The sequence below is a fragment of the Setaria italica genome, chromosome VI (assembly GCF_000263155.2).
Source record: "Setaria italica strain Yugu1 chromosome VI, Setaria_italica_v2.0, whole genome shotgun sequence".
NCBI classification, from domain to species: Eukaryota; Viridiplantae; Streptophyta; class Magnoliopsida; order Poales; family Poaceae; genus Setaria; species Setaria italica.
Window position 1 is genome coordinate 26,078,761 of NC_028455.1, and position 24,336 is coordinate 26,103,096.

Genomic DNA, 24,336 nt, shown 5'->3' on the forward strand with positions numbered 1-24,336 from the left:
TGGATTCGGCGTTGGAAACTGCTGTTGGATCCAAAACGATCTTGTGTTTTTGATCTCATGTGCAATCTGCGCAACTGATTAGTTGCGGAACAGTGTTAGTGTAGAAGATCTCAAGCTTATGGCCTACACGACCTTTTTGGTTTGGACCTGAGAAGACCTGCCGTGGACGGCCGCACTCTAACAACGAAGCGACCCTTCGCTCCCGTCTGCATGGACGCGATCACCGTGGTCCTGTCATCCTCTGTTTCGACCGAGCACGTACGCCTAGGCCATGCCGCATGCCCGCGCCGCCTGCTCGCATGGCTTATGGACGGACAGGACGGTGTATGTAGCTAGCGTTGTAGCGGACGCGAGGACGCCGGCGTGCCCGGGCGACGTAGGTGCGGTCGGCACCGGCCGCTCCGGCGGGCTGCGCGGGCGTCGACGGCGGCGAGCCCCGACCCCCGGCCCCGAGGCCGCCGATACGTAACGTGGCAAGTTAGGTGATGTTGCCTTGCCTTGAGCCGCGAGGCTAACGTTCGTATCACATGATACGAACACGAAAGCTTTTTGCCTAACAAGCCAACAAAATTCGGCTACTTTCCGTTGGGCTCGGGCGCACGGCACGCGCCGCACGCACCGGACAGGACACCGCGCGACGCGACGCGACGCTCCGGGCTACTCCTCCGGTTCCGGTCCCCACACGCCACGCGAACGCCAACTCACTCCGCAGCCAGCACAAAACCAGCAGCTCCCCACCCGCACTCCCACCCCAGATCGAGGCCACAGCAAAGCAGCCGCTCACGCGCTCCGCCCTCGCGAAGAAGAACCTAGCGCTCGCGCTCGCGCTCGGCGCTCCCCATGGCGGACTCGACGGCACCAGCGGCGGCCACCACTCCACTCCTCGCGCCGCCGGCAACGGTGGATCAGCCCAGGGCGCCGGCGGCGGGGGAGATGGATGCACTACGCGGGCTCCTCCCGGCGGGCGACGACGCCGCGCCCCTCGCCATCGTCGCCGCCATGTGGGCGAACCAGGCCGCCAGCGGCGCCGCCGTCGCCGCGCGCTGGGTCCGCGGCGAGGGCTCCCGCGCGGTGGTCCTCGCGGAGCAGGCCTCCTACGCCGCCTTCGTCGCCATGGGGCTGCTCCTCCCGCTCGCCTACCAGCGGCTGGCCCACAGGTTCAACGTCGCTCATGCTGCTCCGCCGGCCCAGCAGGCACGCGAGGTATTGCCTGGATTGGATCCACCCGCTCCTTGTCAATACTCAATAATACCCACGATCTGGTTTCCTTCATGGATCATGACCACGAGCGATTTCTGAATCACGATTTGTGGATTCATTTTTTTGCTGGCCTCATCGTGCAGCGCCGTTCTGTTCCTGCTCGGGTTGGCCTCGGTCAGGATGGCCGTCTTACTCCCGGGCCTCTGCTGGTTATCCTCTTCTGTTGTATGCTCATGGCGGTTCATTGGCTTGTGCCGGCAAAGGGTTCCTGCTTTGAGAAGGTTAGTACCGGGCTCGGTGATCTTGGAACCATTTTTGCCTCGGTTACACTCTGCTGGGTCATTCTTCCGAACTTGGCCATTATCCTGCTGAGGGCTCCGGCGAACTGAGTTCTGCCAAGTCCATGTTACTGCAACAACTTGGCGCATGAATAATCTAAGGTATCCCTTTACTCCTCGTTTTTACAATGTCACCAGTAGTTCCTTTATGTGAGCATGTCGTAATCAAATTCTCTTGGTTGATGGTTCATAAATTGCTAATCGATCCTGTTCATTAGGAATTGAAGTTAACATGGAAACCTTGTAGGATGTTGCATCTATTTGTATCATATGGTACTGTTGTGTGAAATGTGCACTACCCCTGTGGTGATGACAAGATTCTGATGTTACCTGTATGTTTGGATTTGTGGGTATTTTTTGTATGAACCATGGTTAAATTTCTTTTGCTACAAATTTTTTAAGAATTGATGCATAGGGCAATAACATGTCTGTTGAGTTTCAGTGCATAATTGACAGGGGGAATTCTTTAGTAGTCAGTAATCACTACGTTGTTTTGCTTTATTAGTTTCCATTCCATGCAATCTTCTCTATTTAATCTCTACAATTCTGTTCGCACTTTACCAATTTGTAAACTAATGGCTAGTATTTTTTGGGGCATTGCAACCGTTACATAGTTGCTAGTGAGATTGCTTGCCACCACCATTGGCTCTTCGCCAGTAAATCCTTTAAGGCATGGAGATTAAAGTGGTTCACTGCCCCTTTTTTGTTAGAACTTAGAAGTGATTTATTCTTCATCGTGAACTTATGCAAATATATTCTTCATCTTCATGAACTTATTGCTGTATAATCTTGTCTGTGTGGTTTCGCTTAATTTGCTCATGTCTATCTGCTTTAAGGTAGTTTTTAAGGCAGGGATATAGTATTCTGATAGGCAAACAACTCATGTTATTATTAGCTGCATGAATTATGTACTATCTTTTAGTGATTGGAACTAAACTTGATTCATCTGTATTTTGAAATAGTTGGTGTCTCTTTTTATCTATCCTAAGCGCTAAGGTCAACGTGAAACTAAGATACTTCATGATGTTATCTTGATTCTATACATTATGGAAACTGATACATTATGAACCCTATTGACTGGAGCAGCTGTAGCTAATAATTTTCACCCATTGATCTTCCATTTAAACCATATTTTTTGACTTTGATGTCATTTTTTATTCTACACGGTCAAAGTTTGAATGTAAATGTTATCGATGGCTGTATTTGGCCCCAATATGGCTTGATCTCAAACTTTACGACAACTTTGGTGTGTGATCACTGATCATTTCTTATTTTGTTGCGCATATGGTTGTAATTACTGCAGGGTGGGTGCTTAAAACCCCATGCTTCCTTATTTCCATCAAGTAGAATGGTTTGTACTGACACTATAATTACAGTGAAAATTGCTGCACCAGCTGAAATTTTAGTTAGCTCCTTTCTGCTGTAGCTGTTGCCTATTCAATTTATATAAACCAAACGACTTTCTGCTTACGAAGTGTGAAATATTTTAGCCAAAAACTTGATATACTCATTTGATTGGATGTGTTGCTGGCCTTTTGCTCTGTTTATTTTGACTATCGATTCCTATATATATATGTTAAACTGACACTCTATTGTGTTGCTATTTCAGTTCTGGAACACATGACGCTTCCTTGGAGTAGAAGAGTTCCTATTCACCTGGGGCAAGTGAAGTGATGATTAGTTTAACTACAAATCGTTGCAGTAACAGGGCTCGTGTCATGTTACCAGTTGTCATTTCTGTGATGAAACCATTGTGCAAGTTAATAAGCTGAACGATCAGCAAGGATATGTCTATTCCTCATAAATTTTCTGCACTTAAACATCTAAAACATATCAATTTTGAACATGATGGCTCTTTAGTTATCACCATTGAACATGATGTGTCCAAATAACATCGAGCACTCAAACTAATGTATTTGTGCTACTGATGAGGCAGTCGCTTCCTAAGATTGTTTGTGCTACACTGTGCATGTCTATTTCTCTGTGTTATTCCTTGAGCAAATTCTGTTGCTGAGTAATGGCAGTGGCTGCACTACATCAATCTAATAACTTGTACATAGATGATAGATTCAGGCTTGCAAATTGCACATGGCTCTAAATGGATCTTGACATTGTGGTCCTGTTCGCTTCAGCTTATTCAACCGGCTTATCAGCCATCAAACAGTATTTTTCTCTCACAACAAATCAGCCGTTTCAGCTTTTCAGTCGACTTATAAGCTGAAGCGAACAGGCCCTTGTTTTGGTTTGCCCCGCTGCTTACTAGTTACGACCTGTAGCGTGAATGCGATGGATGTGTTCTGCTTGCTTTGCTGTGTGCTGAAATGGCAAGCAGGATCAAAGTGCTGTTCAGTTTGTATATTCCTTGATCAAAATGCTAGAAATAAAGCTCGTGTCACTTTTCAACATTGCGAAGATGCTAATGCATTCAGTGATTTATTGCAGTTTGCCGGCAAATAGTCTTAAGTCGCCGTAGAGTGGCTGCCTAAAAGGCCAGTGCTGCCTAATGTCAATTGAAATCAGTGTAGTACTGCAATGAAACTGGTGGAACTGAGCTTCAGCTAGCTTCTGTCTTCCGCTGTAATGCTTTAGAGTTCGTTTTTTTTTTCAACCAAAAAGACACACTAGTACTTGCTTGAATCTTTTTCTACGAAAATACTAGTTTCGCAAGATCAATTTGACATACTGATCTGTTGCTTTTTATGCTCTATTTCGTTTGTCAGTTCCTATCATCTGATGTGTCAGTTCTGGAACGGTGACATCTCATTCGAGTAGAAAAGCATTTTTTAACTTCCGCGAGTTACTTCATGATTGTTCAGCTACGTCTGCAAGTGGTTCTACTGCATATTACTAGTTGAGTAGTTGTCTTCTGTGCTGAGAAACCATTGCGAAAACTAATACGGTAAGCCCTACTCAGCTTGCATATGGCTATCCTTTCATACATTTTCTGCACATTTTGTCCTTACATGAAAATCAAATTTTTAAGTGGGAAACATTGTAATAGGTCTCGACACGAAGAGTTTTCAAAGAGTCCAGCAGTAAAACTACATCTTGAGTGCTTCCCAACTTTGTTCTCTGTCCACACAGTGCATGCCATTTGCTGAACTATCCAACGAGCAAAGTGCCAAAAGTCTTGTTGTGAGTGATGGCGTGGCACATGAACTACAGAATAGCAGGACACTGCATTAACCGAAGTTGGAGGTTTAGCTTCAAAGTTGCTCGTGGATGTCGACACCTTGTTTGGCTTTGCTCTGCTTCTTTGCGTGGACGCGATCGCCATCGCCCTGTCATCCTCTGTTTCGGCTGGGCACGCTCTCCGCTGCTATGCCCCGAGGTCACTGATCACAGCGGCATGCGCCGGTGCTGCGCTGCGGCAACCGGCAGTGCAGAGCGTCCAGTCCAGCCGGCAGCCGACAGCCGACAGCCGGCAGTGCTCTGCTGATGGCCACGCCGCGCGGGAGCACGTCGCCGGCCGGCGCGGCAGCGTGTTGGCGGGCACCAACTCCGGCACACGTTTCCTTGGAGCACATATGACTGAGCAACATACACTCAGTGTGAAGGCGAAGCAAACGTAAGAGCAAATAACAATCTATGTTTGGTGGTGGACTGGTGGGTGAACCAAAAACATGCAAGTCGATCGGTATTTAAATATGCAGTGGACTCCGTGGTTTGAACTAGTTTCTACGTGTTTGAACAATAATACCTCGACATATACTCATGATTATGCCTCGTATTCTCGTGATCAATTAGCCAAACAAAACGAGGTGATATGGATCCAAGCTAACTCATGATTTTTTTCCATTCAAAATAACAATTATGTAGCATAAGGAAATTACATTTTATGGGTTTATAGGTTTAGTTCCACGTTCAAAATTTATAGAGAGACATCGCAATACATAAGATGGATGTCTCTCTTCCACCATTGGGCCCATGGCCTTGGTTGAATTGTGGCCTAGTTGATTTGGGCCTAAGATTGTGGGCCCATGGCCTTGGTTGAATTGTGGCCTAGTTGATTTGGGCCTAAGATTGTGGTGGCTAGTCTGGGTCTCTTGAGGTAGTAGCCCACGAGCTCTCGGACTAACAATCACGATCTTGTATAACAGCCCAAAAATTCAAATCTAAAAATCACTCGAATTCAAAAACTTCAAAACCTATTTTAAAATCTAATTTCAAAATATTGCAAAACTACTCTCGAGCTCAATTCTTTTCTTTCCATCTAAACTCTATCTCTAGCTTAATCTCTCTTTCCATTAGTGCAGCTGTTAACTTGGTTCTATCTTTGTTCTCCCTAAGCCAACAATCAATCAGATTAATCAATCATTTCCCTCTAATCCCTCTCACTCATACTTCCTGCCTGTGCCCGCACAAATAGAGACAAGCTTCGCTCGCAAGCAGCTCATGCCAAGCTAGAGACGCAAGCCCCTTGCCATGCACACCATCACCCTCTCCTCACATGCATACTGCCTAGTACGTAACCGGTACAGCTCTCGCGCGTGTGACACGAGCCGAGCAAAAGCCGGAGCTTCGCGTGCCAGACCCCCCCTCTCGCTGCGCTCACCCTCGCTCTGCTCAAACGACAGCCTGACCCCACGACATGACCGCTCGCTGCCACCATGCACCACGCGCGCTTGCCCCTGCTCGCTCCACTCGTAGAAAACCCACCAAGCTCGCACACGCCTTGCCGCCCAGCACCACGTCATGCGGCCCCTTGCCGCGTCCCCACCTCAACCATGCCGCTGCCACCTCGTCGCACGCGCTGTCAACGCCGTGTCGCCTCAGCGCCACCGCCATAGAGTCGCCATTCATGGCGAGTAGGTGAGCCGCTGGCACAGGTCCACCCTCGGCGCCTATAAAAGCCACCCCGAGCTGCTCTCCGACACCATCCCAAAGTCGCCGAGCCTCCCACCTTCTCCCTCCCTAAAATCAAGCTATTTGCTCCTCCACACAAGAACGGGACGCTACCTCGATCTCCTTCTCCAAGCTGCCCCTACCTGAGGTGAGCCTATGCTGAGCTTCCCCATCCACTCCTCTCTCTCCTCGTGCCCTTGATTGGAAAATGGTGGCCGGAATCATCATGCGGTGAAACTCCAGTGAGCTTCGGCCGCCTCCTACGGCGAACGAGCTTGAGGCTCCTCCGTGTCTTTCTCTCTCTGTTACTTCCTTTCTCAGGCCAAAACACTAATCAATCCTGGGCCAGCTACTGACATGTGGGCCCAAAACACCACCAGGCCACTCACGTACAAACAGAAACCCGTGAAGCCTCCGTTCGTTTAACGCTTTTGTCCAGTTATGTTAAACTATTTTTGTAATTAGTAGCTAATCTTTACACAGCCATATCTCACACCTCAAAACTCCGATTCACTTTGATTTTTTCCCCCAAATTCCTCTAAAATTATATTCTATCTATTCCAGTTGTTCTCCTATCTGTTTGAGCTTATTTTATTTTGTGTTTGTGTTTATTTATCTTTTGCACCTGCGTCGCCATAGCTGATGGAGTGACCAAGGAGGAGAACCAGTTTGGAGGCCAGTACCGCGAGCCAGAGTACGAAGGCCAGGACTCTGAGCCGGAGCCGGAAGACCCGTACCGCGAGCAGGAGCTTTCGGAAGGCTTTGAAGATGGCAAGTCCAATCTCACCCTTTAATGCGGATTTATCCTAGTTTTTCATACACAACCTATTGGCCGTTTTTATAAATTGTATATATTGTTTTATTGCTTAGATGAAATCTAGTTGGAGAGCCACCCCTTGATTGCTATGGTTGTTCCTTGATGACCTAGGATTATCTCTAAATATGATATGCTCTGTTTGGATGATAATTGCTGCTAGAATGCTTACGATCTTGTTAATCACTTTATTACAATTCAATCATGACTACATTGTGTTTTATCAATGAATAAATGTGTTGAGTGTTTTAAGGAACATAAATGGGTTTCAGGGAAGGGATAAAAGAAAGTACTTAGATGAGACGGATGGGTGTGCTACCGCTAATGGGAAGTCCGATAGTATTAAAATTTGGATCCTTGTATAGGATCAACCCCAGTCAATTAATTTGATTTATTAAACAATGCTTTGTGAAAAGCCCTTTAAAAACGAAACTTTTGCATGTGGTAAAATCTAGCTTTATCGTAAATGAACCCCTACCTGATCCTTGTTATACCTTATGCATATTCTTGTTATTTCTCTCTATGGGTGTGGTTGGACTTGTTGAGTACTTTTGTACTCACCCTTACTTTGTTGGATAAGAGGAAGATCCGGACTTCCCTGCCGGTGAAGACTTCGAGTAGAAGGGTGCTTCCACACCTGACGTGCTTGTGGTGTTGGGCTTTAGCAGGATGATTCCGCTACCGTGTAGTACCAGGTGCTGCCTAGTGTTTGTTTGGACAGTAGCCTGGGTCGTTAGTGGGTTTGTGTTGCTTCTCGTCCGAGCATATCTTTCTCGCCCGCTCCCTCTCGAGTTATACGATTTCTGAACTATCTATTGAATAAATATGTTACCAACCTTCTAGACTGGTATTTGTATCACATTTAGTCCCTATGCAAATGGGGCACTTCATCTTGGGACCAAGCCGACGAGCGTCATAATTCAAGCAAAGCCTTGCGCCTAATTCAAACCAAACATCTAGCTTAGCGGTGTGTCTTTTGATTTGTTGCTGACCATTCCCAACATGTTTAGAAAGTAGAAAGGCACGCGTTGGTTGAATTCATCGAAAAGATATCTCTACACGGTAGAACCCATCCGATCTGACAACAGTAGTTGCTATGATGCAATTCGATTGTAACGAAGTCATTTTATCAGTATAACTAACTAGAGAACGGGTAGCAACACATACCATTTTATCAGTATATCCAATTCCTGGGTCGAATGGATTAATGCTGTAATTTGCAAGTCACACATCAAACAACAACATAAGAGAAAAGCTAACTGAAATTTCTGTTGATGATGCCAGTTTTGTTGCGATGCAGTAACAAGCACACACTAATCTATTCTATGGAAATTACGAAGCGCTTGCTTTCTAGGATGCATCTCATAGCAATTAAGACTGTATAACTCAGTGGTTGTGTAGCAAAAGAAAACATAATTTTGAGAGATTATTCCCTATACAGGGAGCACATATACCCATTGAGTAGCATTTACGTCCTCAAGCATGCCTCTTCTATCAGATTTTAAGTTCACTTCATTCCCAACTTTAAGTCGAGAATCAAGATGAATATCAAACATACAGAGACTAAACGAAAAAATTAAAGAGCAGAGACTATGATGTAGAGATGCTCAAGTTAGTAATAAAGTCCAGACGTACTGCATCAATTCTAACAAAAACAGAACCAACTTATATAGTTTCAGGGGTATAGCTTTAGTGCTTGTGAAGGATATAGTCAAAAAATTTATAAGGGGACAAGCATGTAAATTAAAATGGATCTACTGATGAGTGATCACTGATAACCAAAATACAATTCCATGTAATGATAGGCCGTGATTGGTACAACTAAATACCATATTAGTAACGCATATCCCTGCACCAGCCTTCAAAAGCAAACTTTAAAAAGAATTATCCACTCACTGATGTGCTTATTCGTTACTACTAATCATATTTTAATCCTATACATCTATATTTAAAGCAGATAGACAGCAACAAGTTTTGTAAAACCATACAGTCCAGAATAATATTCACCAGATTTGCTAAGATCACGTTGAAAATTAATTACTAATGAGGAAGGGGAAAGTGAACCGCCATATTATTAATTTCTATGCCCAAAACGCCCAAATGCCAAGTGCCAACAATGGTGGCAAGCGATCTTCTCACTTAGGGGGTAAATTTGGCTATTTTGCAAAGTTGAGGGGGTTAAATAGCCGGTTTTATAGTTTGGGGGTGAAGTAGTCCAACTTTTTTTTTTTTGATAAAAGCCTCGGGGCAAGCTTTATTGATCGAAGATAGTTACATCGTCTGATAATAATTGAACAATAAAACTAGGGGGATCATCGTCCCAGATACAATTTGTTCTAGAAAACAAAGCTTGCCTAGACGAGGGAGTATTGTAGAGTTCCCCATACAGGTGTACAATTGTACTAAGGTCCTGCTCCCATGTTAACTTCAATTTGTATTGAACGGGATTAGTACTATCTCAGCCATCAACAACGCAATCACTTGTGTATATATCAATGAAGAACAGGTAACATTTCACAGAGAGGATTGAATGAATGCATACCTTGGACAACTCATGTGTTGGCCGTACCGCACTTCAGCACCACAGTAAAGAACCTCGGTTGGATGATCAAGTTGGGAAGAAGGACGAAGCACGCCAGAATAGAGGCCACAAAGCCCGCAATGTCGCGAAGCGCAGAACTCGCCGTCCAAAGACCGGACCCATCCTCGGGCGAGGGCTCTTGAATCAGCCAACCCAGCAACACGACCGAGGCAAGGAAGATGATGAACAACCCAGACACAGGCATGCTGCCACCATCCTGATGGATGCGCGCTCTAGTGCGCGCTCAACATTATAGATTTCCATTTGGCACTAACACTACGGGCCGGCCCGAGCACGACACGAAGAAGCACGGCCCGAAAACGGCCCAGCCCGAGCACGACACGAAGAAGCACGGCCCGAAAACGGCCCGGCCCATAAACCATCGTGCTAGTGCCAGGCACGGCACGACGTTAGTGCCATGTCTGGGCCGCCAATTCGACCCGTAGTGCCAGCACGGGCACGGCACGCTTAATGGGCCGGCCCGCATAAGGCACGACTCAAACGGCTATCAGCCGTCGGATCCTCCTCCCCCACTCCATCCGACCGTTGGATCCGACCGTTGGCAGGGGCGCGTATATAAGGGAGGCCGAAGGCACGCGCACCCCCCATCCGTAACCCTAGCTCATTTGCGCCGCTCCTCTCTCTCTCTCTTCGCTCGCTCTCCTCTCTCTCTCTCTGGCTCTCTGGCTCTCTGCCTCCCTCCCCGGACCCCCTCCCTTCTGCCCTTCTCCTCCCCCTCCGGTGGCCTCTGGCCTCCGCCGGCACTTGCACACAGCACGGCCATGTATACTCCTATCACCTATGGCTATTCTTGATCTCGCATTCTCGCTTCGCGTCATCCTTCTCGTCATCTCCGTGTCAGCTTCGCCAGGTCTCGGCCCCGCGTCGATCTCGCCGGATCCGCATTAGAACTCGCCGGATCCGTAGTCGGTCTCGCTGGATCTGTGCTTCGTCAACATCGCCGGCGACTCCGGTGCTCCGGCTATCAAGGTAGGAAACCCTAACCCTAACCCTTGCTCAATCGACCCCTTATCCCTAACCGGCTAACCCTAACACTTATTTTTGTGTAGCCGTTGAGGAACTGGGGCGCGGGCGTGTGACAATGGCCGGATCCGACGACGACGAGACGGTTCAGGGTGGGTCGAACCAAGAGATACGGCTTTGCGGGTTGGCCGGAGATGATGACGAGGATGACATGCGCGAGGATGCCGCCGAGCTCTTCGGCCGTGTGGCTCAACCTCCCATCATCCTCGAGCCATGCGATGACCAAGCAGTGGACGGGGACGGGGAAGAGAACAATGGTAAGCGCTCACGCCCCTCTACCTCGGCCGTGTGGCTTGATTTCAAGAAGATATTCAAAATGGTGAACGGTAAGAAGGTAAGGTATGGAGCTAAATGCATCCATTGCTCTAAGGAGTACTCTGGGCGCTCTAGTGGTGGCACTGGTCACCTCACCCGCCATAGGGATAGATGCCCTAGAAGGCGTGAGAAAACTCACATGTCTCACTCACAAATCTCTTTTAATCCTGATGGTAGTATTCGTAATTGGGAGTACTTTCCTATAGTTGCCCGTACGCAACTTGTTAGACTGCTTGCTAGGCTTGATGTTCCTATCTCTTTAGGTGAATCTTATGCATTTGAAGATTACATTAGAACTGCTCATAATCCTAAATTTGTTGCAGTATCTAGGCAAACCATCACTAGAGACCTGCTAAAATACTTCAATGATTGCAAGGCTAAGCTTGTTGAGATTGTGAAATCTGCTGGTGTTAATTGTGTGTGTCTAACCTCTGATATTTGGTCTGGTAATGCCAAATAGGACTACCTCAGTGTTGTTGCTCACTACATAAACTCTGATTGGCAACTAGAGAAGAGATTGCTTGGTCTTAGGCTGATTGATTGTTCACACAATGGTAAAAATATTGCTGATCGTGTTGCATCTGTGCTTGATGACTATTGTTTGATTGAAAAAGTTTTTGTTGTTACTTTGGACAATGCATCATCTAATGTTTCAGCCATGCAAAAGCTTAGACCTGTTCTTTCTAAATATCTTGGTATTGAAGTTGTGGATGATGATAGGGATGACAATGCACATTCAGTTAATTCTTTGTTCTTGCATCAGCATTGTGCATGCCATATTATCAATCTGATTGTTAAGGAGGCTCTAACTGCTCTTAAGCCATTGATTGAGAAGTTTAGAATTGCAATATCTTTCTTAAACTCATCTAATCAGAGAATTGCTGCATATAAAAGTTATTGCATTGCCACTGGTGTTAGGCCTAGAAAGTTTCAGGTAGACATGGAAGTTAGGTGGAATTCTACATATCTAATGCTTAAGCATTTGTTTCCTCATAAGGTCCCATTCACAACTTTCATCGTTGCTCAATATCCTAGGGTTGAAGGTGATCAGTTGCTTTTATCTGATGATAGTTGGGCTATGGCAGAAAAAGGTCTAAGATTTCTTGAACTGTTTTATGATGCTACAGTTGCATTGTCTGGTGTGTACTATCCTACATCACCACTTATGATTCATTATCTTGTTAAGATTGCTATGCACTTAAAGAATTATGCTAATGATACTCACATCAGACATGTGCTTCAACCTATGATAGACAAGTATAACAAATACTGGAGGGACATACCTTTACTTTATTCTTTTGCATTCATCCTGGACCCTAGAGCTAAATGAAAGGTTTCAATAGAGTGCTCAGGAGGTTGGGTACCCTTACCAGTACAGATTACAGTGCTTACCAGGTTAGCACTAGAGCTCGACTTACTGATGTCTACAACAAGTATGAGGAGAAATATGGAGGTGTTAGGTTGAGGAGGACTGTACCTCCTAACCTATCTGGTAAGAAAAGGTCTGCTTGGGATGAAATTTATGATGATGATGATGTTGGTTCTGCTGGTGGCATGCATTCTCTAGCTGCTACTCTAAGCATGGCTAGAGATACATCTGCAACTGCCCTTCTACAGGCTGCCAGTTCTTTAGGTGGTAATGTTTCTGAACTTGTTTCTGCAACTGCCCTTCTGCAGGCTGCCAGTTCTTCAGGTGGTAATGTTTCTGAACTTGTTTCTTACTTGGACTGTGACACAGTGAACCATTTAGATGATGATTTTAACATCTTGAACTGGTGGCATCAACACAAACTCACATATCCAGTGTTGTCAACCATGGCTAAGGATATATGAATTGTTCCTGTTTCAACCATATCTTCAGAATCCACTTTTAGTATGACTGGTAGGATCATCGAGGAGCGGTGGAGGAAGCTAAAGCCTGACATGGTGGAGATGCTCACCTGCATCAAAGACTGGGAGGCTGCAGAAGCAAGGCTGCAACACATGGTGGAGGACGAGGAACTTGAAGAAGCTTTTGAAGAACTTTATCTTGATTAGTTATCATTTATGTAATGGGACTGTAATATTAAGTACTGGACTCATGGACTGTGATGAACTTTATAATTGGAGCTGGGCTGCACTCTTTTTTCCTGTCTAGGGTTTCTCACAAGGGTGAGTTTCACCTAGATAGGTTTTTAATGAGGCAGCCACTGCACTAAAGCTCCCAATAAAATGTTATTTTGTTATCTCTATGACTCTGTGTGACTGTATTGTGACTTTGTTACAAGTTTGTGAATACAACAAGATAAGTTCTAAATTGCTTGTGAATCTCATTATTTTTGAATTGTGCTTGTAATTCTGTGTAAAAAGAGTGGTACTATGGTAGGCACACTTAGTGCCAGGGCCGGCACGGGCATTGCAGTGCCGCCGTGCCCTGTGGCACGGCACGGCACGCTAACTGCCTGTTAGTGCCGTGCCTGTGCCGACAGTTAGGCACGGCGGCACTACACGGCACGACACGGCTAAGTAATCGTGCCATATAGTGCCGTGCCAGATAGTGCCCGTGCCAGTGCCGTGCCGGGCGGCCCGTCTGGCCAACTTTACTCAACATGACGCCGCTGCTCCGCATTGTGCCCAAAAAAAACCCACAAAGTTCAGAAATCTGAGACTCAGGAACGCTCAATGGGACGGGAAATGGAGCAACTAAATAAGTAATTGGCAGGGGAGAAACGGCAAGGGAAGGGGGTGAATCCGGCCAACCAGTGGCAACCACCATACCTCGCGGCGGGCCACAGCGACGACGGTCCCAACTATCCAGATCAGCAGCGGCAGAGCGAGCCAGGTGAGCACCCCCACTGCGGCGGCGGCCACGAAGGAGGCCGTCCTCGCGGCAGCCACCGTGCTGGAGTCCTGGCCCTAGGTCCAACGCGCGGCGATGGCAGCGGTGTTGGTGGCATTACCTGCCCACACAGCGGCGACGAAGCAGAGGAGCGTGCCGTCGGCGGCCAGCGCGAGGAGCCAGCGAAGAGCCGCCGCCACCGCCGTCAGCGGCAACCGGGTCGAAGCAGGCGACGCCGTGGCCGCCATGGGAGCGCGGACCGGACCCCTGGGTTCTGGAAGCTTCGGCGAGGGCAAAGGGGGAGCGCGCGGGCGTGTACTGCTGCGCGGGTGTCGAATTGGCGTGGAACGGTGCATAATTCTTTTTTATCCATTCTAAATACTAACTATTACTACGCAGCATAAGAAAATTATACCTTATGAGGATTTAAGTTCCACGTTGAAAATTTATAGAGAGAAATCGTAATATATAAGATGGAGTGTCTCTCATCCATCAAATGACTAGTAGGCCCACGGCCTTAGTTGAATTGTGACCTAGTTGATTTGGTCCTAAGATTGTGGTGGCTAGTTTTGGCCTCTTGGGTAGTAGCCCACTAGCTCCAGGACTAGCAATCATGATTTTAGGACCAAGCCAACAAGCGCCATAATTCAAGCAAAGTCTTACACCTAACTCAAATCAAGTCAAACATTTAGCTTGATGGTGTGTCTTTTGTTTTAAATCTCTTTTTTCCTTACAGAATTACTAGGATTTCGATCATTACTCAAAACTTCATGAGCGAGTTGCTCGTTGCAATTTCAACGTACATAAAAAAAAGGGCTCATATAAAGTTGTTTGAAATGCCATGCAAATAAATTAATCATGTCAATATACCGCAAGTGTCAAGGTTGTTTATTTTGGTTAAACCACCCCAAAATACTAACCTATGTTCCATGATGATGATTATTTTACTTCGCCTAGAGAGCCCAATTTCCTCGCTTTATATTTTCTATTTTCAATCTCTTTGGCGTATCCGCGTGAGGAGAGGGCTTCCTAGCTCGTGCTCATCCGTACCAACCTAACCTTTTTTTTTCATATTGGCCATCGCCAACTTGTTTAGAAAGGCACATATTGATTGAATCCATCGAAAGATATCTGTACATGGTTGAACCCGTTCGATCCGACAACAGAAGTTGCTAGGATGTAATTCGATTGTAACGAAGTTATTTTACTTCTATATATGGATCGGAGAGGATATCCTTCCATCAAATTATCAAGGTTTCTCTTCTAATTGCCTTAATCCATGTGTACTTGAAAAGTGACAGATATTTGTGGGTATATACGGCGCTCCAGACAGCGTAGAGTCAGAAGGTTTTGGTAGATGTTTGTGACAGGATCATCAACGTTAGGATTCAGATTGGATTTGAGAATTATTCACACCACTCTCACGGTCTCACCACGAACGGAAGCACAATACGAGAATGTTTATGGAAACCGGCTGGATTTCGCCATCTGCCGTGCTTATTCGTTTGTTTCGCTACGGGTTTTGACACGCACGCCCGCCCCACCGTTTCGAGCCTCGACGCGAACCAGACAAGGCGACAAGGCCCGGACGCGGCCGGGTTTCCCCCCAGAACCCCCCAAACCCACTGCACAATCCTCGCACCAACTCGTCACCCGCACGCCGCCGCACGTGCTCTCGGTCTCGCCGAACCTTCCAAGCACCCGCTCGCCATGGCGGACTCGGAGGCATCGGCCGCTGCTCCACCCCGCACGCCGCCGGCGACGAATGCTGCAGGGACCGGGGCGGCGGCGGCTCTGCGTGGGCGCTCCTTCACGGTCTTCGAGGCAGCGGCGGCTCCGCCCCACGCCCCGCCGCCAGCAAGGGCGACGGCGGCGGCGGCTCTGCGCGGGGTTCTCGCGCGGGTCGCGGACGCGCTGGTCCTCGTCTTCTGCTGCTTCAGCTGGGCGAACATCGCCGCCAACGGCGCCGCCGTCGCCGCGCGCTGGGCCTGCGGCGAGGACTCCCGCGCGCCGGCCGTCGCGAAGGAGGCCGCCGACGCAGCCTTCCTCGCCATGGCGGTGCTGATCCCGGTCGCCGGCCCGCGGCTGTTCTGGATAATCGAGAGGTGGCCTAAGGCGGGGGAACGCCAGGTATCAGGAATTCATGATTCTCCACCCCGTTCGTGCAATCTCTCCCCCGATTCGCTGCTCCATTTCTGATTCTCGGATTTACAAAATTTGCGGGTGTTGATGCCTTGTCACGCAGTCCGGGAGTGGAGTCACCAGGAGGTCCGACGTGCAGCTAGGTCGTACTGCGAGCGGTGGAGGAGCACGCCCCTGTCAGAACGCTGGCCCTGCCTCTGTCACTTTGGCTCTGGTGGTCGTCTACTTCTGTGTCCCTGTCATGTTGGTGGGTCAGTTGATTCAAGCGCATGCGCCCGCAATGGGCTCCTACCAAGAGAAGTTTGGCTCTGCTATCAGTAGCATGGCAACTTTGGTCGCCACGCTTGTTCTATGTTTCTTCCTTATCCCTGGCATGATTACCCAACTGAGGCGATACGGAATGTGAAGTGGGCTATGGCCGGTGGCAGCTCAACGCATGAATCATCCAAAGGTATTACTTAACTTATCCTTCTCTGTTTAATATAGCCAGTAGTAGCTTAACATAGAAATTAACTTATCCTTCTCTGTTTAATATAGCCAGTAGTAGCTTAACATAGACATGCTTACTTCTGTTTCTTGGCGCCAGATATGTGCCTAGTTGGAGTTGAAGGCAAATGGGCCCTTGTGCAATGTTGGATTTATTTGAGTTTGTTGCACGTTTTTAATTTGAACATGCATTAGAGTGGCGCATTTTCTTTTGGCTTTTGCCACTTTAACTGCATTGGCAATGATATAATCTCTAAATTGCACTCAAACAGTTTGGACTAAGTAGCATGGGGGTTAATTCATATATCCGTGTCAAAATTAAAAAAAAACTTTCAAAAAATGGTATGTACTTGTGCAACACATCTGTTTAGCTTCATTGCCTAGTTGATATGTTACGGTAGTGGGACCAGCCCTAGGCTTGGGCCCACTACTGTAGCGCGTGAAATGTGCCACGGTTTGGATTAGTTTGTTGGTTAGGATAGAGATAAGCTAGATGGGTTTGTTAGGATATTTGCTTAGGGGTCAAGTAATTCCCTCTATAAATAGAGGGGACATGTATCAATTGAGTTTTAGCAGAAAATAGAGTGCATATCAGAGCCTCCTAGGGAAGGCGAGTAGCCGAACCTCCTAGGGAGGGCGAGTAGCCGATCTATCCTGCTATTCTAGTATCAATAATCAGTCCATATCATCTGGTATCAGACGAGATTTTCCTCAGCTCCTCGCTGTCCCTGTGCGCCTTCCCCACCCTCCCCCTGCGCCTGTTCTTCCCTCGACACCGCTGCTGCCCGCCCAGCTGCCGCCATGGGAGATGACGTAAAGACCGCCTCGACACCATCCTCGCTGAACTTTCAGCCATCAAATTCGAGATGTCCACCATGAAGGGCGATCAGAGTCGCCTCATCGTGGTAGTCAACTGCCTGCAGTCGGAGTTCCTCGCGTCTGGCGGTTCCAGCACCACTCCGCCGACCCCCGCGGCAGCAGCGGCGATAGTGGCGCCGTCCCTGCCTGCAGCAACAGCGATAGCCGCAATAGCAGTAGCATCCTCTGCCTCGACTTCGGCCCGGCGATTGCGGCAGCAACATCATCCATCACCGCGACGGCCACGACAGAATCGTCCTCACCGGCCACGGCGCCCGCTTCCACGCCACGCGTGACCCCGGCGGGACCTGCCAGTTCGGCGCAAAATCCCGCACCCTGTGCGGCCATGGCGCTAGCTCCCACGCCACACGCGGGCCTGGTGTACCCTACCGTGCCATGCGCGGCCACATCCTCTTCGGCGCCCGTCCCCAAGCCATCTTCCTCACCTGTGCCATGCGGGACCCAGCCGCCAATGGCCCCGACTGGCACTCCGGCCGCGCTGTACGTGGCCCCAGCACAGTTGGTGTCGCCGCCGTCTGTGATTCCATCGCCACCACCAGCAACAGATCTATAGAGGGGATTACTTGACCCCTAAGCAAATATCCTAACAAACCCATCTAACTTATCTCTATCCCAACCAACAAACTAATCCAAATCGTGGCACAGTTCACGCGCTACAGTAGTGGGCTCAGGCCTAGGGGCGGTCCCACTACCATAACATGATATGTCTATGATTTATTGCTTACTTAGGTGCTACATGGTTTTCTTTTAATTTGCCATGCAATCATCTCTGCTTAATCAGTACAAAATCTTTCACCCTTTACCAGTATGCAAACTCGTGTTTTAGTCTTAGTTGGGTATAATTTCTGCATATTTAAGATTGGTCGCCACGATGTTTTGTTGGCTGGTGGGGCATTTCATATCCAAAACTGCTTGCAAGTTATGTTTAGGTATCTGTTTTAAGGCAAGGATGTTAGGTTTGTTAAATGTCACCATGAGCTTAGGAAAATTTGATCAGCACTGCATTGTTTTGATTAATTTCCTCCTGTCTGTCACTTATGAGTATATTGTAGGATTTAAATAGGATTATCAATAATGTGAAGCACATTAATTGTCAATTAATTTTGGAATGTCATCCTTAGAGACTAGTGCAGGGATATACTATAGGTTAAAATAGGATTGTTGTTTAATTTTGGGATAGCGTGAGATCAATTTAATTCTGTTGCCTAGTCAAAATGGGAGCAAACCTTCCAAAAGTCAGTGCATGTTCATGTGTATTGTGTGTTTGGCTTCAATGCTTGTTCACAGACTGTAGTGCACCAATTTGCTTGTTAGGAAAATGTTTTATGTTTATACATTGATGTTGATTGGTTCTGTCCTATTTTTCATGATATCTTACTTTGAATGGGGTAACTCTTTAACTAAGCATATGCAAAACTTGACTGTACTTGTGTTGACAACTTGGGCTAAACTTGAAGTTGACTATTTTTTGGAGCGCAGTAATTATCCAATGATATTTTTTTGCTTTCCTGTTATTCAAAACTATGTTGCCCGTTGCCACTGAGTTGCACCCCAAGAGCTCAATCTAACTAGGGGCAGAGCTTTGATAAGAACCAGGGTGACAGGGTGGACTTCCAATGTTTGTCCCCCTTTTCTGTTTCCTTGAGAAAAGGCAGGGGGGGTTACTTGGCAGCTGGCATTTCAAATTAACATGTGAAAGAACTGGGTTCTAATCTATATAAATGAAATGGCTGCCCTTGACCCTTTTCTTGAGCTGCTGCTTTGATAATACATATATGTTATTTTGTAGTTACAGCAAGAGATTATATCATGTTATTGGCATTCATGAACGTTGTTTCGAGTGGCTGATTGATCTGATGTGACATTGCCAGAACTAACCCTGCTGATCTTGCTTGGTCTTTAACATGGATTTTGGTTATGTAATAAATGGATAATAGTTTCCTTTTCCTTTTTAAAGACCACGCTATGTTTGTCACGTGGTTAAATTTATAGGTATTATTAACTGATGCTAAACTTTACCATATATCTGGTGGGTGACCTAGTTAAAACTCATGCCTCAATTTGGTAAGGTATTTTGGCTTATTGGCTCTGTGAAGAATTAAGGTGTGCATGCTGTCTTTGTTACCGCTCAGTATTATGAAGGCTGAATAAGCAACATCCAGTTATATATTGGTCTATATTTTTCAATTATAGTTAGCTTTTCAAGCATTCAGAGTATTTCCATTTCCTTCGTTAAAAATGATTTGATCTGCATGATAAAATTAAGCACATGTTATAAATATTCTTGATTCCCCACTTGTCCTTAATCTGGCCCTGTTTATCTGCTTTGAATATTGATGAGTAGAGTTTAGATAGGATAATTAGTGAGCAAAATGGTAAGGAAGTCTATCAATATGTGCATAAATACTTTTTTTTAAGCTTGTTTGTCCTTAAGGCTGGTGCAAGGACATGCTACTTTCATGGGCATACAGTGCATGGTGTTGATTTGTATTGATTAGTTTCTGTTAGTAATGGAAACTGATATTAGAGTATCAGTTTATTAGATGATCTATATCATTTTTTATTGGCATATTTGTTACCTTATGAATTGATCGAGTATGTTTTTTCCTACTACTAAAATCATAAGAACACTGAAACTGGACTGTCAGTTTAGCGAATTACCTAATTGGCTTCGTATTGTATTAAATACTGATGTATATAATTGTACTTTGAACATCTGCAGCTTGTGCCTTGTATTATATGCTCTTTGTTTATCATTTGGTCCATATCTCAGTGTACTTAATTGTCACCTTGATTCTAAACTCAAAATCAGAATTCTGGCTAGTATATGGATGAAACTGCTGTTGAGTATATTTCGCTCATGTGACATCCATTCTGGATCCTAGAAAATTTGTGGCATCATTTATCGACATTATGACGATGCTGATGTGCAATAAGTAATTTATTTGTTGCACTACATAGTCTTAACCATAGTGTGGATGCATTAAAAGACAATGCTGCTTACTGTCAATTCAATAATGCACTGCAATTAAATTTTGTTGCAATGGGCTTTCAGTTAGCTTCTCTCCTGTTGCCATTGCCTTTGATTTCATTTTTTTCCCAACCAAGCAGTACTACTTGCTTGTAGAATGACATTACTACTTGCTAATTGTGGCATTCCACTGCACTCAAGATCATTTTGACATACTGATTAGTCGGATCTGTTGCTGATGTGTATGTTCTATTTGTTTTAACTGAATCCGTTGCTGTTGCAATTTCAGTTATGGAATGCATGATGTTTCACTGGAGTAGAACAGCTTCAATTTACCTTGGGCAAGTGACTGGAGGATTTGATCAACTACATTGGGTTGTTGGAGTTACAAGACTCTATGATAGCTTCTACATGTTACCAGTTGTGGTTTCTGTCCTGAAACCATTTGTGGAAACTGATATACCATGATCCAGTCAGGAATAGGATACTGCTACCTTTCATACATTTCTATATCCGTCAGTTTTGGAAAAGGTGGAAATTTTGTGATCGTTTACCATCAGTAGTAGTGAACTGTTGGACAAGCCAACTGATGCTGGAGCATGCATGCAGCAGCGACTTGAGATCATGTACTTTTCTGGTAAAGATGAGACACGGTTATGGCCCTTCCTGATATTCTCGTTTGCTTTGTTTGCCATTTTACCAGATAGACTAGACTCGTTTGCTTTAATTTGCTTAGTGCTTACAGCCCTATACTATGTATGCATGTTTGTTGCTAGAATCGCGTTGTGCCGTTGTACTATGTTTATCCTTGAAAAATTGCACCCGGACCCAAATGTATCATGGAATAATCTTTTTGCGTGGTTGCGCCGCTGCTCGGATGTTGCAACCTGAAGCGTAGGCGAAGACCTCCAGGCTCCAGCTGCTTGCTCGAGCTCTTGGCATGGCCAAAGCATGTACACATGAACAGCTCGCGACTAACGCCACATGCGTCTAGCTTGCTTACGAGTTACGGCCTGTACTCGTGTAGTGTGAGGCTGTAATCGCGATGGATGAGTTCCGGCTTGCCATACTGTGCTGAAATGGCAAGCAGGATCAAAATGTAGTTCAGTTGGTATATTCCCCTTCATGATCAGCATGCAATAAAATAAATGGTGCTTCCTCCATTCCAAATTGTAGGTCGTTTTAGTATTTTAGAAAAGCTAAAACGACCTATAATATGAAACTGAGGGAGTATCACATTTCAATGTTGTGTGGATTCCTAAAAAGCCAGTGCAGTCCAATGTCAGTTGAAATCACTGTATTGATGTATCGTTAGCTAGTTTATAAACTCCCTCTTCTTTACTCCTCCCTCCATTCAAATTTGTAGATCGTTTTAGCTTTTCAAGATTAATAGATTTTGCTACGCATCTAGGTATACTCCATGTCTAGCAAAAACTATGAATTTTAAAAAGCTAAAACAACGTATAATTTGGAACGGTGGGAGTATAATGAAAAACGTATAATCTTATACCCATTCGTTAAAAAAATCACCATGACCATGCTAAACTGACATAGTTCCGTGGATGTCGACATCTTGTTTGGTTTGCCCTTGTTTCGTGGACGCAATCATCATGGCCATTCCATCATCTGTTTCGACTGGGCACGCCCTCCTGCTGCCAGGGCATCAGGTCTAAATGTTCGGGACAGCCGTAAGAGTGATGCTGCGTAGTAGTACGTCGCCGGCCGATGTTCTGGCAGAGAGTTACCGAACACCAACTACTGCGCTTCCGACGCGTGAATCTGCGTGTGACGCCGCACGGCGTGTGATGCGCTATCATTCAGCGCGGTGTCCACCATGCGATCAATTCTAGCCCCTTCCTCCACCGGCTGTCGGTGGCAGGGACGGAGCCTGGATTGAACTGAAGGGGCCAAATAAAGATAGGATGACCTCTTTAATTTAATATAAAATATTTTTTCTTAAGAGATTTTTTAGGGATAATTAGATAGGCGGACTTTGTTTTTTCTCACACTTGTTTATATTTTCAAACTTTTCATGAGCTACTGAGAAAATATGCGCACATTCGTATGACATATCAAGATGCACATACAATGATTATGCTCAGACTACATCGAAAGTGATTGTCACAGTGTTCACACAATGATTTATCAAAGCATTCGAGAGTGTGATATATTAAAACTAGATGTGTGGAAGAAAGTTAATGAAGAAGTACATAAATATATAAAAAAAGGGATAAAATGTACTAGCTTGCAGCATAAATTGGATAAAATTAAATTGGAAATAAGTTAACATGATCAAGCTCAATCTTGCTCGCATTTGGGAGCTTATTAGGTTGACTCAAACACCTAATTTTATATTGAAATTAACTACTACTTTATCCCGGACATGACTATCCAACTGAGGCGAAGGATGTGAAGTGAGCTGTGGCCGGTGGCAGCTCAAGGCATGAACCATCCAAGGTATTCCTTTAACTTACTCTTCTCTGTTTAATGTCACCAGTGGTAGCTTGATATAGACTTGTCACTTCCGTTTATTCGTGCTTGATATATTGCTAATAACGTCCACTTGGAGCTGAAGGTAACTGGGCCCTTGTGCGACGTTGGGTTTATTCAAGTCTTGTTGCATAGTTCTAATTTGAACATGCATTAGAGTAGAGCATCTTTTTTTTGGCCTTTTACCAATTTAATCGCATTGGCAATTATATAACCTCTAAATTGGCATTCAAATGTTTGGGCTTAATTTATATTGTTGTATACTGTAGCAAGAGGTTAATTTCTGTCCGTATCAAAACTAAAAAAAGTTTTAAACTGTATTACTTTTGCAACACGTCTGTTTAGCTTCGTTGCCCAGTTGATATAGTTATAATTTATTACTTACTTAGGCGCTACATTACTTTCTTTTAATTTGCCATGCAATCATCTCTTCTTAATCAATACGAAATCTTTTACCCTTTACCAGTATGTAAACTCATGTTTTAGTCTAAGTTGGGTGCAATTTGCCACCATATTTAGATGGTTGTTGGGTATTTTATATCTTAAGTCTTAACTGCTTCCAATTTATGTTTAGGTATCCATTGCAGGCATGGAGGTGGTTAGGTCTGTTCACTTTCCTTTTGTTTGTTAAATGTTATCTGGTCTTCTTCACGAACTTAAGCTAATTTGATTAGCAATCTTTACTGCAAGTTGTAATTAATTTGCTCCTGCCTGTTACCTATGAGTATATGTAGGATTTAGATAGGATTATCAATGATACGAAGCACATTAATTGTCAACTAGTTTTGGAATGTCATCTTTAGATACTAGTGCAGGGATATACTATAGGTTAAAATAAGATTGTGGTTTGATTTTGGCATAGCGTGAGATCAATTTAAATTCCTGTTGCCTAGCCAAAATGTAGGAAACCTTCAAATAGTCAGCACATGGTCTTGTGTATTGTGTGTTTGGCTTCAATGCTTGTTCGTAGACTGTAGTGCATCAATTTGCTTTTTAGTATAATGTGTTATGTAGATAGATTGATGTTGATTGGTGCTGCCTTAATTTTCATGATATCATATTTTGAATGGGGTAACTCTTTAACTAAACATAAGCAAAACTTGACTGTATTTGTGTTGTCAACTTGGGCTAAACTTGAAGTTGACTATTTTTTTGGAGCGATTAATGATGACAACCTTTTGCGTTCCTGTTATTCAAAACTATGTTGCTAGTTGCCACTGAGTTTCCCCCCAAGAGCTCAATCTAACCAGGGGCAAAGCTTTAACAAGTACCACAGTGGCAGGGGTTTTCCGATATTTGCCATCTCTACCTGTTTCCTACTTTCCTTGAGAAAAGGCAGGGGGATTACTTGGCAGATGGCATTTTGAACTAACATGGGAAAGAGTAGGGTTCTAATCTATATAAATGATAAAT

The 24,336-nt window shown here is 45.3% G+C and overlaps 1 long non-coding RNA gene across 1 annotated transcript; it reads left to right on the forward strand.

Annotated features, from left to right (window-relative positions):
- Positions 1 to 1,069: 1,069 nt before the first annotated feature.
- Positions 1,070 to 3,448, forward strand: LOC101772340. Its single transcript, XR_215408.2, has 3 exons — positions 1,070 to 1,203; positions 1,344 to 1,640; positions 3,148 to 3,448. It is a non-coding gene; the product is annotated as an uncharacterized LOC101772340 (long non-coding RNA).
- The last annotated feature ends 20,888 nt before the right edge of the window (positions 3,449 to 24,336 follow it).